The sequence below is a fragment of the Phacochoerus africanus genome, chromosome 10 (assembly GCF_016906955.1).
Source record: "Phacochoerus africanus isolate WHEZ1 chromosome 10, ROS_Pafr_v1, whole genome shotgun sequence".
Lineage (NCBI taxonomy): Eukaryota > Metazoa > Chordata > Mammalia > Artiodactyla > Suidae > Phacochoerus > Phacochoerus africanus.
Window position 1 is genome coordinate 72,689,214 of NC_062553.1, and position 15,696 is coordinate 72,704,909.

The window sequence follows — 15,696 nt, forward strand, 5'->3', positions numbered from 1 at the left end:
ATCTGGTAAGTGGCAGGTCTGTAACTCAAACCATGTCTGTTTGCCAAACCCCATGCTCTTTTTTTTTTTTTTTTTTGGCTGCACTTGTGGCATGTGGAAGTTCCCAGGCCAGGGACTGAACCTGTGCCACAGCAGTGAACAAAGCCACTGCAGTGATAATGCTGAATCTTTAACCTGATAAGCCACATGGGAACTCCAAACCCTGTGCTCTTAATACCTTGCTGAACTACCAACCCAGTGTTGGTGGTGCTCATTAAGCAGGTGTGGTATGAATGAAATTCATAATAAATAAATATTCACAATAAATAAAAGTTCTTATAAAGAACATCTTACTCATAATACCAGTAAAGTAAACCACAGTATTCTACCGTGGTTCAATTTTTACATGTTTTCACCCATATAAAGGAAAGGTGGCTAGTAGGATTTATTTATTTATTTATTTAAATTTTTTTTGTATTTTCTTGGGCCACACCCGCGGCATATGGAGGTTCCCAGGCTAGGGGCCTAATCGGAGCTGCAGCTGCCCGCCTACACCATAGACATAGCAACTCGGTATTCGAGCTGCGTCTGCAACCTACACCACAGCTCACAGCCATGCCAGGTCCTTAACCCACTGGGCGAGGCCAGGGATCGAACTGGCAACCTCATGGTTCTTAGATTCGTTAACCACTGAGCCACGAGGGGAACTCCAATGGCTAGTAAGATTTAGAATCAAAATGTCTTTAATCACCCAGGAACCACGTAGAGTAATGTAAACTCGAAGGCATTATACTGGCAGAGAAGATGGGGCCTCATCAGAAGCTGGAGACTTCTTTGTGCTCAGGTTTGTGGGCTCTTCCCTGTCTCATATCTTTTACACTTTGGTTAGAGTTTATACTTTATCCGTATCTTGGTTTTTAAGGCCCACAGTCACTGGGTGTTCTTGGGGTGGGACTTTTAACAATAGAGGTCTGTTTTGTTAAAGGCTTGCTTGCCCTTTGCCCATTTCACCATCCAACACAGCAATCATCTCCCATTTACTCTGTTACTGTTCTGGGATTTTTTCCAATAATTATTTCATGTGTCTATGGTTTATCCTCTTGCCTAAATTTTCCTCTTCTTGTGAGAAGAGACCATAAAAACCTCTTCCTTTAGAGCCTTCAGGGTGCCTAGCATAATGCTGGGTAGGAACATGTGTCAACATTTTTCTGCATGTATCAGACCTGCCAGTGTCTTTTCCACTCCTGATTGCAGCGACTCAGTTCTTAAAGGTGAACCCCCAAGCATGCAAGGATGAATTCACCCTCTCGGAATTTAGGATTTCAAATCATTACTAGATTTGAAATCAAGTCAATCAAGAGTAAGATGGAGGGAATTCCTGTCATGGTGCAGTGGTTAATGAATCCGACTAGGAACCATGAGGTTGTGGGTTCTATCCCTGGCCTTGCTCAGTGGGTTAAGGATCCAGCTTTGCCAGGAGCTGTGGTGTAGGTTGCAGACATGGCTCGGATCCCGTGTTGCTGTGGCTGTGGTGTAGGCTGGTGGCAACAGCTCCTTTTGGACCCCTAGCCTGGGAACCTCCATATGCCACGGGAGTGGCCCTAGAAAAGGCAAAAGGACCAAAAAAAAAAAAAAAGAGTAAAACAGAGTAGAGTTCCCGTTGTGGCTTAGTGGGTTAAGGACCTGACATTGTCTCCGTAAGGATGCAGGTTTAATCCCTGGCCTTGCTCGGTGGGTTAAGGATCTGGCGTGGCCACAAGCTGCAGTGTAGGTTGAAGATGCAGCTCTCATTGGACCTCAGCCTGGGAACATCCATGTGCTGCCGGTGCGGCCATAAACAGAAAAAAAAAGAGTAAGACATAGTGATTGGGATAACAGTCTCCCACCACCCTATCAGGGTTTTATCCTGTTTGACCACTCACTCTCTGACCTGATTGGCTGTTACCTAAAATGTTTGTGCCTCAGTTTCTTCATCTGTATGAAGGGGTCAGTAATGGTTGGACCTGCAATGGACACAGAGACACGCTGTCTCGATGCCCCAGCTGCTGCCAGTGCTTTTGGTGCTGATGGCCGCTTTGGGACTATCCATCCAGACAGCAACCTCACCCAAGGTTGTCCCTGCCCAGGAGGGCCCCATCTCATGACCGATTGAGGTGAGAGGACATATAAAGACTTGGTTACTTTGGTCCAACACAGGACAACCCCGTGGTGTTGGCTGAGGCTGCTGTTGGGCTTGTGTTGCAGTTCACTTCCCTCCATCAACCTTGCCCTGTCTGCCATGGGTGCTGATTTCAGGGTGTTCCTAAACCTGCACCCTAAGCTTTGTTTCCTGGACGCTACCACCTGCGACACTGCCTCTTAGGGTTACTGTGTGGATTGAGTGACATGATGGTGTGTGATAAACTTGCTATGCCCTTATGTAAATATTGGCTCTAAGAATTATTACTCCACATTTGTCCCTGCCTCTTACTTCCTTGCTGAGATAAGCCTCAATTATTATTATTACTATTTTTAATCTTCAACGTATTTTCTTTCTCTCTCTCTCTCTCTTTTTTTTTTCCCCTGCTTTTTAGGGCCACACTCATGGCATATGGAAGTTCCCAGGCTAGGGGTCTAATCAGAGATGCAGTCGCTGGCCTACGCCATAGCCACAGCAACACCAGATCCGAGCCGCGTCTGTGACCTACACCACAGTTCATGGCAACACCAGATCCTTAACCCATTGAGCAAGGCCAGGGATTGAACTTGAATCTTCATGGATACTAGTCGGATTCGTTTCTGCTGTGCCACCACAGGAACTCCAGTGTGTTTTCTAATGTATTAATTGCAACACATAATAGTGAAAAATACGTTTAAATCTGAACAACAAAGAAAAAAGTGGGTTTGGAAAGAGGCAAGAAGAGGAAAATTTAGAGAACAAAGAAATTCCCCCCACCCCCATGAAACAATACTATCATTATTATGCATAATGCACCTGATATTTTTTAATATATTCCATTCCATTTTATTTTCTTTGATTCTATCTTTTCAAAGTATTCATCATAATTCTTTAAACTGCACATTCCACCCTTCAGTCTCAATCTGCAAATTCAGAGATGTAAAGAATTGTCTCAACTGAAATAACTAAGATTTGAATCACATATTAAAGATATGTACATATTTCTATATATACCTATTCTTGGAAAAGAAGCAAGTATCAAAGTTTGCTTCCACTTAGAGTACATTTGTATAGCCTCAGAGGACTTTTTTTCCCTTATTCAACTATTATTGAGCTACTATGATGTTCTGAGTTTTGTCCTAGGCACTGAGGATGCAAAATGGAATCAAAGTACAGGTCTTGAGAATGAACACATCTGAGGGGGACAGACAGACATGTCAGTTACCATGCAGCGTGGGAAACACAGTGAGTGAAAGATGTACAAGGCCTGGTGTTAGCATCCTGGCGTTGCCTCTGCATGAGGTCTCTGATCTCCTGGATGAAACGAAAAGGCCCTTGGCTGTGATTTCAGTCATTTTGGGAGGCCCTGCTCTTCCATCCTCTTTCTAGTGCCCCTCACACCCCTGTTTTCCTCTAGCCTCATTCTGTCCTTCCCACTTTTAGAAAGTCTTGCCTTCAGCAAAGGATTTTGAGTCTGGTTAAAAATGCAAATATCTGCAACAGGGTTTTCACCTTCATGGGATTCAGAAACTCTAGCGTGAGTCAGAGCCTGAGCACCTCTTTGCTGGAAGTGTAGTTTTGGACAAGTCACATGTGTTTTCTTTTGGAACCTGGGGAAGTAAATACTGAGATGACGTCAGAAGTGCCATAGGTTTGTTGGGGTATGAGAATGAGAAACGGGGAGGAGAAGGGGTTGGGCACGGAGATGCTGGGACTGTGATGCAACTCTGACAAGACTCAGCCCACCTGGGCCTTGGGAACCCAAGCTGCCCATTAAAAGAGCCCCATGTTGGGTGGGATGTGGCCTGGCCTTGCCCCCTCAGTGCTCAGTTGCTGGCCAAGAATTATTCAAGAAGAGTGTGGCTTTAGCTCAAATGCTGAAGAGGTTCCTGAAGAGGCTATAGCTGGAGGCTGCCTTCGCAGCAGAACGGCTGGTCCTTTCTAAGGAAGGGAGAGCCAGGGGGTGCATCTCTAAGAGACCACACCCCATAACTTCTCTGATAATTACTGTTTTAATCCGAAAAGAGGAGACACCTAGAGCTGCAGAAACTCTTGGTAAGAACACTCCATTCAAACCCCTGCACCAAGAGACTTGCCAAACTTTAACAGGCTTGCAGCAGCCTGAGGCCACATTCCCGGGACAATCCTGCTCCCTGTTGAATTCCTCTCTGGAAAAGCTCAGGGCTGTTTAAGGAATCTTGCCAACACCTGGCCTCCCTTTCCTAGAGCCATACTAAAAAGGGCTTACGACTGTGAGTCCTTTTTTCGTTCCTTTGAGATGCGTATGTTATCTCCTATAACTCAGGAGCTTCTCTCTCAAGGATCTGAAAGCCATTCCTTGGACAGGGAATCATCAGGAAGATTGGGCCTCTGTCTCCCAGTCTCTGGGAGGGTAGAATCCTAACTTCTGTAGTTGCCAGATAGCAGACACAGCTGCGCTAATGGCATTGACATTCACCAACCCTGTAGATTTTCACTGAGCCTCCACTGGCCTCCCCTCCCTTCATCCTCTTTTTCCCTTTAAAACATTGCTTTTGCCCCAAACAGATGGAGCTCAGCTCTTTCTCCTCCTGGAGTCTGTTTTCACTGCCTTCACTAACATCCAGCTTGGCTTATCATTGATGATGCTAAAATCTGCCTTTCCTGCTTCCCAAGGCCTCTGAGGCCTGAACAAGCCCATAGAGAAAATAAAAGTATTTTGTACATTGTGAACCTCTTTACAAATACAGGTTGTTGGTGCGAAGACATCACACGTATTTTCCTTTGAAAAGTACGCTAAAATATTTTTTTCTGTTCATACAGCTCCTTTCTAAAAATGTACACAATATAGAGGAAGTGTATAATGCCTGCAGCGTTAACCCTCAGAGATGCTACTACCCTCAGCAGAAGGATACTTATCATTTCATTCTTTTTATGTAAGTATAAACACAGAAACTATTTATTTTTTCACCTGTGGTATCCTACTCTATATATGCCTCCATGACCCACTTTCTCATTTAACAATATATTGAGGCATATGTCAGCATCAATTAATATGGAGCTACTCTATTTATTTGTTTATTTATTTTTTCTTTTCAGGGCCACACGCACAGCATATGGAGGTTCCCAGGCTAGGAGTCTAATCAGAGCTACAGTTGCTGGTCTATGCCAGAGCCACAGCCACACCAGATCCGAGCTGCGTCTGCGACCTACACAGCTCATGACAACGCCGGATCCTTCGCCCACTGAGCAAGGCCAGGGATTGAACCCACAACCTCATGGTTCCTAGTCAGGTTTGTTTCTGCTGTGCCGTGATGGGAACTCCTTGGAGCTACTTTATTTTCAATGGCTGCGGAGTGTTTCCTTTTATGCTCATGTGATAATTTGTTTAAGATCCCCTTCTAATGGATAGTTACATTATTTCCACTTGTTTAGTATTTTTAATCAAAGCAGCAAGAAACATTGTTTAACTTACATTTCTGCTTACCCAAGTAGTGATTTCTTTAGGATACCTTACTAGGTGTGAAGTTCCTGGGTCTGGTCTAAGGGAATACATATTTAAAATTTATATGTTATTGGCCTGCACTCCTGAAAAGTTGTAGTGCACACCAGTGACAGTTTCTTTGCTTCTGCATCAGAGGATTTTGTTGGGACATGGAGGATGGGGATGGCTTAAAAAAAGTGAAAGAGATCCTTAGATTCCTAAAGGGCTCAGGAGAAGGGGTGACTAAAAGGGATTGGGGGAGAACATAAACACCAAAATCTGGGCTCTGAAAGTGACCTGATGCTTGCCTTCCACTGGGTCCCCAGTCCCAGCTCGCCCACTGTTGGGCATCTTTGCATCCCGAGTGCGAAGCCCCAGGAACCCTGGACCTCTTTTCATAGGACGTGGCAGGCAAGCAACTGCAGCGGCTCTGCCTGGGCCTGGGCGGACAAAAGCCTCCCTGTGCAGCCTTGAAGAAAGCCCTGCCCGCAGCTATACCTGCCCAGCTGGGAGCTCTTGTCCCATCTTGTACCCTAAAGAGGAGCAAGGTTGACGTGTCCCGGGAAGGAAAGGTGATCAAAGGCTAGACAAGCTGCCAAGTCTCAGAAGTGGTGCTGTGCCTGAACTTGGGGCTCCCCTGGGGAGCAGACATGTATCTTCGTTGCTCCAGGGAAGGCTTTCATGCTGTTTTCAGGTGGGGCATTGGGGTGAGGAAGGAGGCGAGGGAGGACCGTCCCATTTTACTGCCTCCGTGCCTGTGTTGTACTGGTTGCCAGGGTTCTCTCCACCCCCCACCTCTTTTCTTATTAATCTTTCTTAAATTGAAATAATTTGAGTGCCTAACTTTCATGGAAGAAAACCCTTTAAAATCCAAAGCTAAAGGTCATCCATTCTGTGCCCATTCTCATGCCACAGATGTCTTCACGCTCTCCGTTACCTGCCAGCTGTTGTCACAGGGGTTTAGGTTTTCTGCATAGCTTCAGAGAGCTAGTCCCTTCTCCCTTCGCCTCTTACACGAAGCAGCTTTAGGGCACGAGGGTGCAGCTGTGTAACAGCTGTCGCCTGGACTTAGGGCAGAAGCCTCGTCTGACGCTCAAAGACATAACTCTTTTATGCAGTTTCCAGGACTCTGAGTTCTGGGAAGAGACAGGGCTGCTCAAGCAAGAAGTCAAAGGGTCCTCGGAGAAGCACTTCTCCTTTGTCTGGGAGCAGAGGGAACTGAGTGTTTGCTTAGCTGGGGCCAGCCCCTGCCAGCTCTCGGAACTGCTTTCTCTTCCTTTCTGGATGCTGTTAGAAGAACAGGAAAAAATAGAGCACAGGGGGAGGCAGACCTGATTATCCATTTCCTCAGACCATTAGTACCCCCTACTCCGGATTTGTCTAAGTCAACAAGACTGTGCATGCTGAGGAGCACCTGACCAACCACAGTCAAATCCGTGCAATTATGCTCAGTAGCTATTTGAGGAAGCTAGAGAGGGTCCTGGCATGCTAAGGAGGGGTGCAGGCTGGACACTGGAGCAGAGCTACTCAGAGTGACCACAGTTTCATGGGGTCAGCAGAGGTCCAGGTCAGGGCCTCAGCTTTATAGGCCCAGAGCTAGAGTCGAGCACACAGAGTGGAACAGTCTTTAGTGAAAGGAAGTGGGGCTACCAACTAATTAATTTGTATTAGAGGATTTTCCTTCCTCGGCTCTAGGATGTCAGTTCTTACCATCAAATACATGCCCTTCCTGATAGCAGGACACATGGGAAACTCATTGTAATCAGAAAGTCCATGCTTGGAGAGCATGATTTGAAAACAAACAGTGTGGTTTGGTTCTAAGCATCGTCCCATCCAGAGCTGATGAAATATGGTGCATGAGCTGGTGCCCAGGGAGCCTCCTCTAGTCAACCGATGGGACTCAGTTCTTGTCGGAGGTTTGATTGTTTTTGCTCTCTTCCGTCATTCATTTCCATTGCTACTACAGACCTTATTATTATTATTATTTTTTGACTGTTTAGGGCAGCATGTATGGCATATGGAAGGTCCCAGGCTAGGGGTCAAATTGAAGCTGCAGCCACTGGCCCTCATCACAGCCACAGCAATGCCAGATCCGAGCCTCATCTGCAAACTACACCGCAGCTCATGGAAACACTGGATCCTTAACCCACTAAGTGAGGCCAGGGATCAAACCTACGTCCTCATGGATGCTAGTTGGGTTCATTACCACTGAGCTGCAGCAGGAACTCCCTATCCATTACATTTTGATCTGATTATATTATAGGAGACAGTAAATCTCCTTATAGAAACTTTATACCTTTCCTTGGAGCCTTGGTGCTATGGAATCATTGCAAAAACTACTCTGCCATTCCGGAAATGCATTAGTACTAAGTCTTGGGAATTTGGTGGTATTATTTTCCAGTAGACTCTATAGTATACTCATAGAATTGTAATTGGAAAGATAATTCAGGATTTCCATAGACATCCAGCTTTTTTTTTTTTTTTTTTAAGTGCTACATGTTGAAGATACAAAGATAGACCTGCAAAGTGGCTTTCTTCCTTTACTGATGGCAAGGGCAGAAAAACCATAGGGTTCAGGAAAGGGAACAACATAGAACCAACAAGAATGTTTAACAAAATCCTGTGGAGGGAGAAGCAAGAGGGAAGGACAGGAAGCCACGGATGACAAAAGATGAAAGGGAGGGGATCACAGTATGGAAGGGGAGGAATTCACCATGGAAACCAGTGAGACCAGGTAGATTCAGTGTGGGACAGCTGTTGGAAAGAGCCTAGAATGCTGGGTTTTAGTCCCAGACTATTGATTGGTGTCTGGCCTAAGTGAGTTACTCTGCTGCTCTAGAGCTAACTTTTCCCCTCATCAAATGAGGGAATGGGGCTCAGTGACTTCCTGACACCCCGCGCAGCTTTGTCATTCTCATTCTAAAACGGAGAAGAAAAACAGCCAAGAACTCAAGACGCTGGTTTTCTGGGAAAGCATGTCTGAAATCCTAGACCAGAAGGCCGTCATTATTTGTGGTTGTAATCTTTCTTAAAGATTATCTCCAGTCTGTGATCCAGTCAAATTTGTTTTAAGCTCTGGATTACATCCTGTCAAGTTTATCTTGATCTCTGTTAATTTTCACTTAGAAGGATAGAACCGATAAAAGGCTGTGTAAACACTGTGATGGGAAATGGAATGATAAGCATTAATGAATAGGGCCAGCACCTTCATGTAGATACCATCTGAAACTGAGACCAGGATAAAGACCCCAACGCAGACATACTCGGGGGTGTGATGCAAGTGTGCCAGGTGCAGAATTAGTCACCATTTGGGCAGCTCCATCTCCTTCCTTCACTCCCTTCCTCTTTCTTTTCTTCCTTCCTTCCTTCTCGCTCTCTCCTTTTTTTTTTTTTTTTTTTTTGTCTTTTTAGGGCCATACCTGCAGCATATGGAAGTTCCCAGGCTAGGGGTCGAATCGGAGCTGCAGCAATGCAGGATCCTTAACCCACTGAGCGATGCCAGGGATTGAATCTTCATTCTCATGGATACTAGTCAGGTTTGTTACCACTGAGTCACAGTGGGAACATCATGTCCATTATTTTTAAGCCTCCTTGAGAGAGAAGCCATCTCAGACATGCAGTTCTGAGCATGGGGACCTGAGGGTGATGCCAAATCTTGACAAGCAGCATAGTAAATAAGCCGCATCATATTTAATATCCTGCATGTAGACAGGCTATGCTGGTCTGAAACATCTGAAGTGGTGTCTCCTGGAAGCTGGGAAAGCTTAAAATATTCATGTTGTAGAAAAGCTCTGATGAGTGAGCCACCCTGGACCTTGGCTTAAACCTCACATCTCCTGATTTCTTTTTTTTTTTCTTTCTAGTTTTGTTTAACTTAGAAACAGCTTCCATGAGCTTCTTGGGAGAATTCTGTCTTTTCTTCATTGTTTATACGGCCAGTGTCTAGGAAAGTGCCTGTCCCATAATAGCTGGTGAAGAAATCAAAGTTAATGAACAAATAAACAAATGGAGCAACTCAGATCTTTCTCAGAAGAAATTATGCTCTAGAACTGATGCTATTTTATTTACTTTTCTTTTTTTTTTTCCCCCGGCCGCACCCATGGCATATGGAAGTTCCTAGGACTGGGATTGAATCCCAGCCACAGTTTCAGATCCTTAACCCACTGTACCATAGCGGAACCGCCAACTGATGCTATTTTAAAGATCGGCAGCATGACTACATATGAAGTAAAAGGGAGTGGCAGTGATGCTCCTTCAGAACTCTGAGAATTGAAACTGTGAGGTCAGCACATATAGAAGAGAGCCGATATTGGGAGAATTCTAGTTAAAGCAGAACGAAATAAGCAAACCAATGATCCAAAAAGAAAACAGACTCTCTTTTGGGCTCCAGTGTGGAGAAAACAGCATTCCTAGTTGGGATCAACATGGCTAAGAAAGTATAAGCCAACAGAACAGGGATAATTTGAGTAGAAACAGAAAAACAGGAGTCAGAGATTCAGAGATGGACTTTGCTTTTATTCACCAGTGTAGACTGGGGGCGTGGATGTCCTTTTCGAAATCAGAGAGAAGAGTACCCACCTTAGGAACCCAGCTTCCCAGTGAAAATGGATTAGTCAGAGTAGCCTTGTTCTGATCCTATATTCTCTTAGCGCAAATATTATTCGATTTCCATGGAGATTTCCTTATAGGGAACAAATATGCTGATGCTGCCCCTCTGCTGTCAGTTCAGCTCCTCTAGCAAGCAGGTGCTGAGATGGAGTTAGGAATAGAAGAGGTTTGTGGGGTGGTAATGGCCATGGGAGGGAGGGGTTGGGGGGGAAGCAGGACTGGGCAGGGAGAGCATCAGACTGCAATGTGCATTGGAACAGGTCTCCACCACCTCAGCAGGGAGTTCTGGAACAAAGATCAGAGGGTCAGAGGAGTCCAGTGTTGGGCCGATGTGGCCAGACCCTAGTAATCCCAGCTTGTACACTACTGGCCGGGGGGTTCCCAGGAAGAACGTGGTCTCAGCACCCATGTGCAATAGGTCCCGAAAACACTGCAGTTAGAAGCTGTCAGCCAATTGCCCTTCATGAAGCTGAATAGCGAGCTTTCTGCAAGGTTGATCCGAGCGTCATTCTGTCACATCTGCCGCGCTCTGCAAAGCCACTTCTAAATCTCTTATTTCATGCCGACTCTCACTTCAGAACAGCAGCTAGAGGGTCAGAGGCTTGCTTTCCCAGCCTCCTTGACTAGTGGAATGACCTTGCAACCTGTTCTGGCCAGTGGGGCTTCTGGGAAGCTAACTGGGAAAAAAGGCAAAGACTGATGAAAAGAAAGCCTCCCCCAACTCCCCTAACCAGCTTTTCATTTTCTTTAAAAAAGGTTTTTATTATAGTTGATTTACAGTGTTCTGTCAATTTCTGCTCTATGGCAAATTGACCCAGTTACAAACATATATACATCTTTTTGTCACATTATCCTCCATCAGATTCCATCACAAGTGATTGAATATAGTTCCCTGTGCTAGACAGCAGGACCTCATTGCTTACCCACTCCAAATGCATTTACTAACCCTAAACTCCCTGTCCATCCCACTCCCTCCCCTCATTTTCTAATTTTAAATGTAGTATTGATGTCAGTTGTGGCAGCAATCTTGCAACCACGAGGCCATAAAGAAACATGCTAAAGGGTATCATAATTGATGACATTGATGAGACTGTTCTCTCGTCTTTTTGAATAAAGAATTAATGTTCTTTTGATTTAATCCATTTTTTTTTTTCTGTTGCTTGCAGCTACCTGATACACTCCTTGCCTGGTTCTCATAGCTTGCAGCATATATATAAGTTCCCATTTCAATTAGTGTGTTGGCATTCTGCTTTACATATCAGTTTTCTCATTCCTTTCTTAGAATGAGCCAGCCCTTATGAAATCAATATTCACTGAGTGCAATGAGAATGGTTTCGAGTTATGAAAAATGAAAGACTATGCCTGGGAGAGGGTGACAGTGTATATTCACTCATTGTCCTTCCTGAGCTTGTGCTCTCCGCTCTTAGCCAGTGGTTTTGCATTTATTCAAGCTGCAGGGTAAACTAACGTTGTGTGTTCTAGTCAGCAACCACTTTCTAAAATACAAAAAGCCTGAAACCTGTAACCTATTTGATTGGCTCTTCTGCAGTGAAAACACGAAGCAGAGCCTATAGGGTTTTTCGGTTTTGTTTTGTTTTCTTGCATGAAAGTTCCCAGGCTAGGGGTCAAAGAGGAGATGCAGCTGCCAGCCCACACCACAGCCACAGCAACGTGGGATCCAAACCACTTCTGCAACCTACACCACAGCTCATGGCAACACCAGATCCTTCACCCACTGAGTGAGGCCAGGGATCACACCCACGTCCTCATGGTTATAGTTGGGTTCTTAACCTGCTGAGCCAAAATGGGAACCTATAGTTTTCAGGTGAATCTTCAGGTTTGATTAACTGTGTGTGGGACAACAATGGAATATACACACTAGGAGGGCCAATGGGCAGTGAGTTTCTAGGGAGTGAGTAATGGTTATGATTTTTTATATAGCAGCCAAACATTTTATCCACCTTCTTTCATTCATGTATCAGCACCCCTGAGCAAATTCCTTAATTGTCACATTGGAAGACAGAGTCATAGGACAAGGTGACAGAGTAGTTAAGTTTTAAACATGTTTGAAGAAGCCCACATCGCTGGGCTGTGGCCGAGGCATTCCTGGGTGTCTGTGCCATGACATGTGGACTTTGGACACCTGACACATCGAAGGAGCACTATTTAGAAGCAGAAAGGGACGGTTCAGATTTTCTCATCTGTATCAGTCAGTGTTCTCAGGGAAATAGATGACACACTCAAATTAGAGCCCTTCAAAGAGGGTTTAATAGAATATTTCAAAGATAAAAGGCAGGGTGTAGGGGGCACGCACGGGGTAGTGCATTGAACCAGAGCTAGATGCAGCAAAGCTGCAGCCAAATGGGACCCAAAGACCTGGAAGGGAGGATATGGTTTCTGGAGCCCAAAGAGACTTGTGTAGAAGAGATGACTTGAGAGAGAATCTGTGCCTTTACTGAGGGGCACATGTGCCTGGAGGTGGGAGCCAGGGCCATAAATATCCCGACCTCAAACCCTCTCTCCAATCTCTGCCAGGGCTCCCCATTGCCACAGACAGAAGCCAGAGTTTGGAGGGAGAGCTTTGTGGATGTCGTCCAGCAGTTCCACCTCTTGGGTAGAAGGCCCAATGGCGAAGAGCTGGAGTGAGTCTGCAAGACAAAGAGAAGTTAGCCCGGCCTCCCCTTTGTTTATCCCCCAGCAGAGGTGACACGCAGCATCTCTAGGACCAAGACAAGGAAGAGAGAGATGAAGAAATGGCCTGGACCATCTGCAGATGATCTAACTTGCTCCTCGACTTTGGGAGATTCTGAAAACTTGTCAAGAAAAACTTGTCTTTCAAGTAAAATGCCGGTTGATCAGGCTCCCTGGTGAGGTGATGAGGCAGGTGTTTGGAAATGTATCTTTGGCTGGTGCTAAAGGAAGAAGAATTCTCATTTCAACTAGTTGACTGGTTATTTCATCCAAGAAATAACATAATAGAAAAATATGTGGAAATGAATATTCAAGTGTTGAAGAAAAAGAACACAGGACCTAGTAGGAAGAAGAGGTGGGGGTGGGCCCTTATTGAGGAAAGCAAGGCTTTCCAGAAACCCTCAGTTGATGACTTGTTGCCCTGAAACTTGTCACCTAAAGGCACCCCCAGCTGTGAGGGAGTCTGGGGAAATAAGTGTTGCTACCTGGGGACACCAAGACTCTGCTCCAAGTCAGGGTTTCGGTAGAGACAGAAAGGGGAGTAGATACTGGGCAGGCAACTAGCAGCATTTATCATCTGACAGAAAACCAAGGCTCAGATGCAAAGGGATTTACCCCAAATTCACAGCTAGTAAGATGAAGCTGGGAAGTTCCCGTCATGGCTCAGCAGAAGCAAATTCGACTAGGAACCATGAGGTTGTGTATTTGATCCCTGGCCTTGCTCAGTAGGTTAAGGATCTGGCGTTGCCGTGAGCTGTGGTGCAGGTTGCAGATGCAGCTCGGCTGGCACTACAGCTCTGATTAGACCCCTAGCCTGGGAACCTCCATATGCTGCGAGTGCAGCCCTAAAAAAATAAACAAACAAAAAAAGATGGAGCTGGGATTCAAATACTGCTTCTCTTGAATGCAAAGCAAATGCTTTTGTCCACATAGAGTTGCAATGGAAGGTTGGTCCTGGCTTCGTTCCTTAGCATTAAAGGACCGATTTATTAGATACATATTAGGTACCCATTAGCTTTACTGAAGGACTGGCATTTATTCTGTAAATTATGATGGCGTTGGACCTATGGAGAAGGAAAAGTGGTATTTTTAGGAGACAATCTAGAGTTAGAAGTGCTGGATATTGGTCCTAGTCTTACCACTGACTTATGACTCAGAAAAGTCATCTAATCTTCTGTGTGACAGTTTTTTGCCATCTATGCGATGCAAATAATACCTTCTCAAACCTCAGGTGATGTGAAATGTTATGACAGTGTTAATAAATGCTTTAGTATCTGTGAACGAAGTGTTGTAAGGAAAAGCCTAAGACATCTCAAACCAGCATTTCTGACCACAGTCCTTATCAAGAACATTCTAGATAAAGGCAGAACGTCACTCCTATTGGAGGAAGTAAGAGTGGGATTAAACACCACCCAAACCTACGTACTCTGAGAAATGACTGTTAGGAAGATGAATCACAGAGAATAATAATGCTTCCTCTTTTCTTTTTTCAAAGGACCTGTCTGATTTTTCTGGGTGTGAAGGGCGCCTGCAGAGCGGATCAAGTCCGGAGATGAGCTGTCACTGAGATCCTTGTGGGGGGCCCTTTCTAACATATGGGCCTTCAGGAAGCTCTGTGGGATTCCAGAGCTGCCACTGTTAGTCTCATTTCAGAGAGCAAATGGGAAAAAGAGACCTGCAGCAGCAGTGTGGTCTGTCAGACAGCAGGCGCTGGGGCTAAAAATCAAGGGAGATGAGGAGAATACAGACTCATAGTGTTTTGGAGCTGGTAGCAGCCTAGCTTCAAAACCTACCTGGATTGGGGAGGATTGTCATTGAAAAAGGTATCAACACTTCCTTTTTAAATGCTTACAATGGGAGTTCCTACCGTGGGTCATCGGAAACGAATCTGACTAACATCCATGAGGAGGCAGGTTCAATCCCTGGCCTTGCTCAGGGGGTTAAGGATCTGGCATTGCCATGAGCTGTGGTATAGATCTCCGATGCAGCTTGGATCTGGCATTGCTGTGGCTGTGGTGTAGGCTGGCAGCTGCATCTCTGATTGGACCTCTAGCCTGGGAACTCCACATGCCATGGGTGCAGCCCTAAAAAGATTAAAAAAAAAAAAAAAAGGCTTACAATGAGTAAATGTACTAGGGGCAGCTGTTGAGAGGATCTACGAATATAGACTGCCTGTGTCTGGATTCTGAATTATAACAATGCGTGTCATCTTTCTGATCTGTTTCCTCTCTGTAAAATGGGACAGTCATAGAAACTTTCTCGGGTTACTTTGATTAGACAAGATAACCCTTGGCACACTGTATGTACTCCAGAAACCCAGCCCTCATATTAGCGTGTAAACTCCAAGAGTCAGAGATGTAATGGAAAGAAGTCGATTGGCAGAGGAAAGCACCTAGAAGTGGGGGTTGGACAGATCAGGTTGGGAGTCCTGCTCTGTCTCCTCTAATGTGTACTTCAATCAGCCACTTCACTTCTCTGAACCCCAGTTCCTTCTCTGAGAAATGTGTCTTTTTGGATCTTTGTCCTAGGTAGCCCAATACCAATCTTTTTTTTTTTTTTTTTCTGTCTCTTTAGAGCCTCAACCACAGCACAGCCATGTGGGATCTGAGCCACATCTGCAACCTACATCACAGCTCATGGCAACACCAGATCCTTAACCCACTGAGTGGAGCCAGGGATTGAACCCACGTCGTCTCAGATACTAGTGGGGTTCGTTACCACTGAGCTATGATGGGAACTCCGAGATACCAATCTTGATGTAAATCAACTCAATCCCTTCATTAACTTTCAGAAGGAA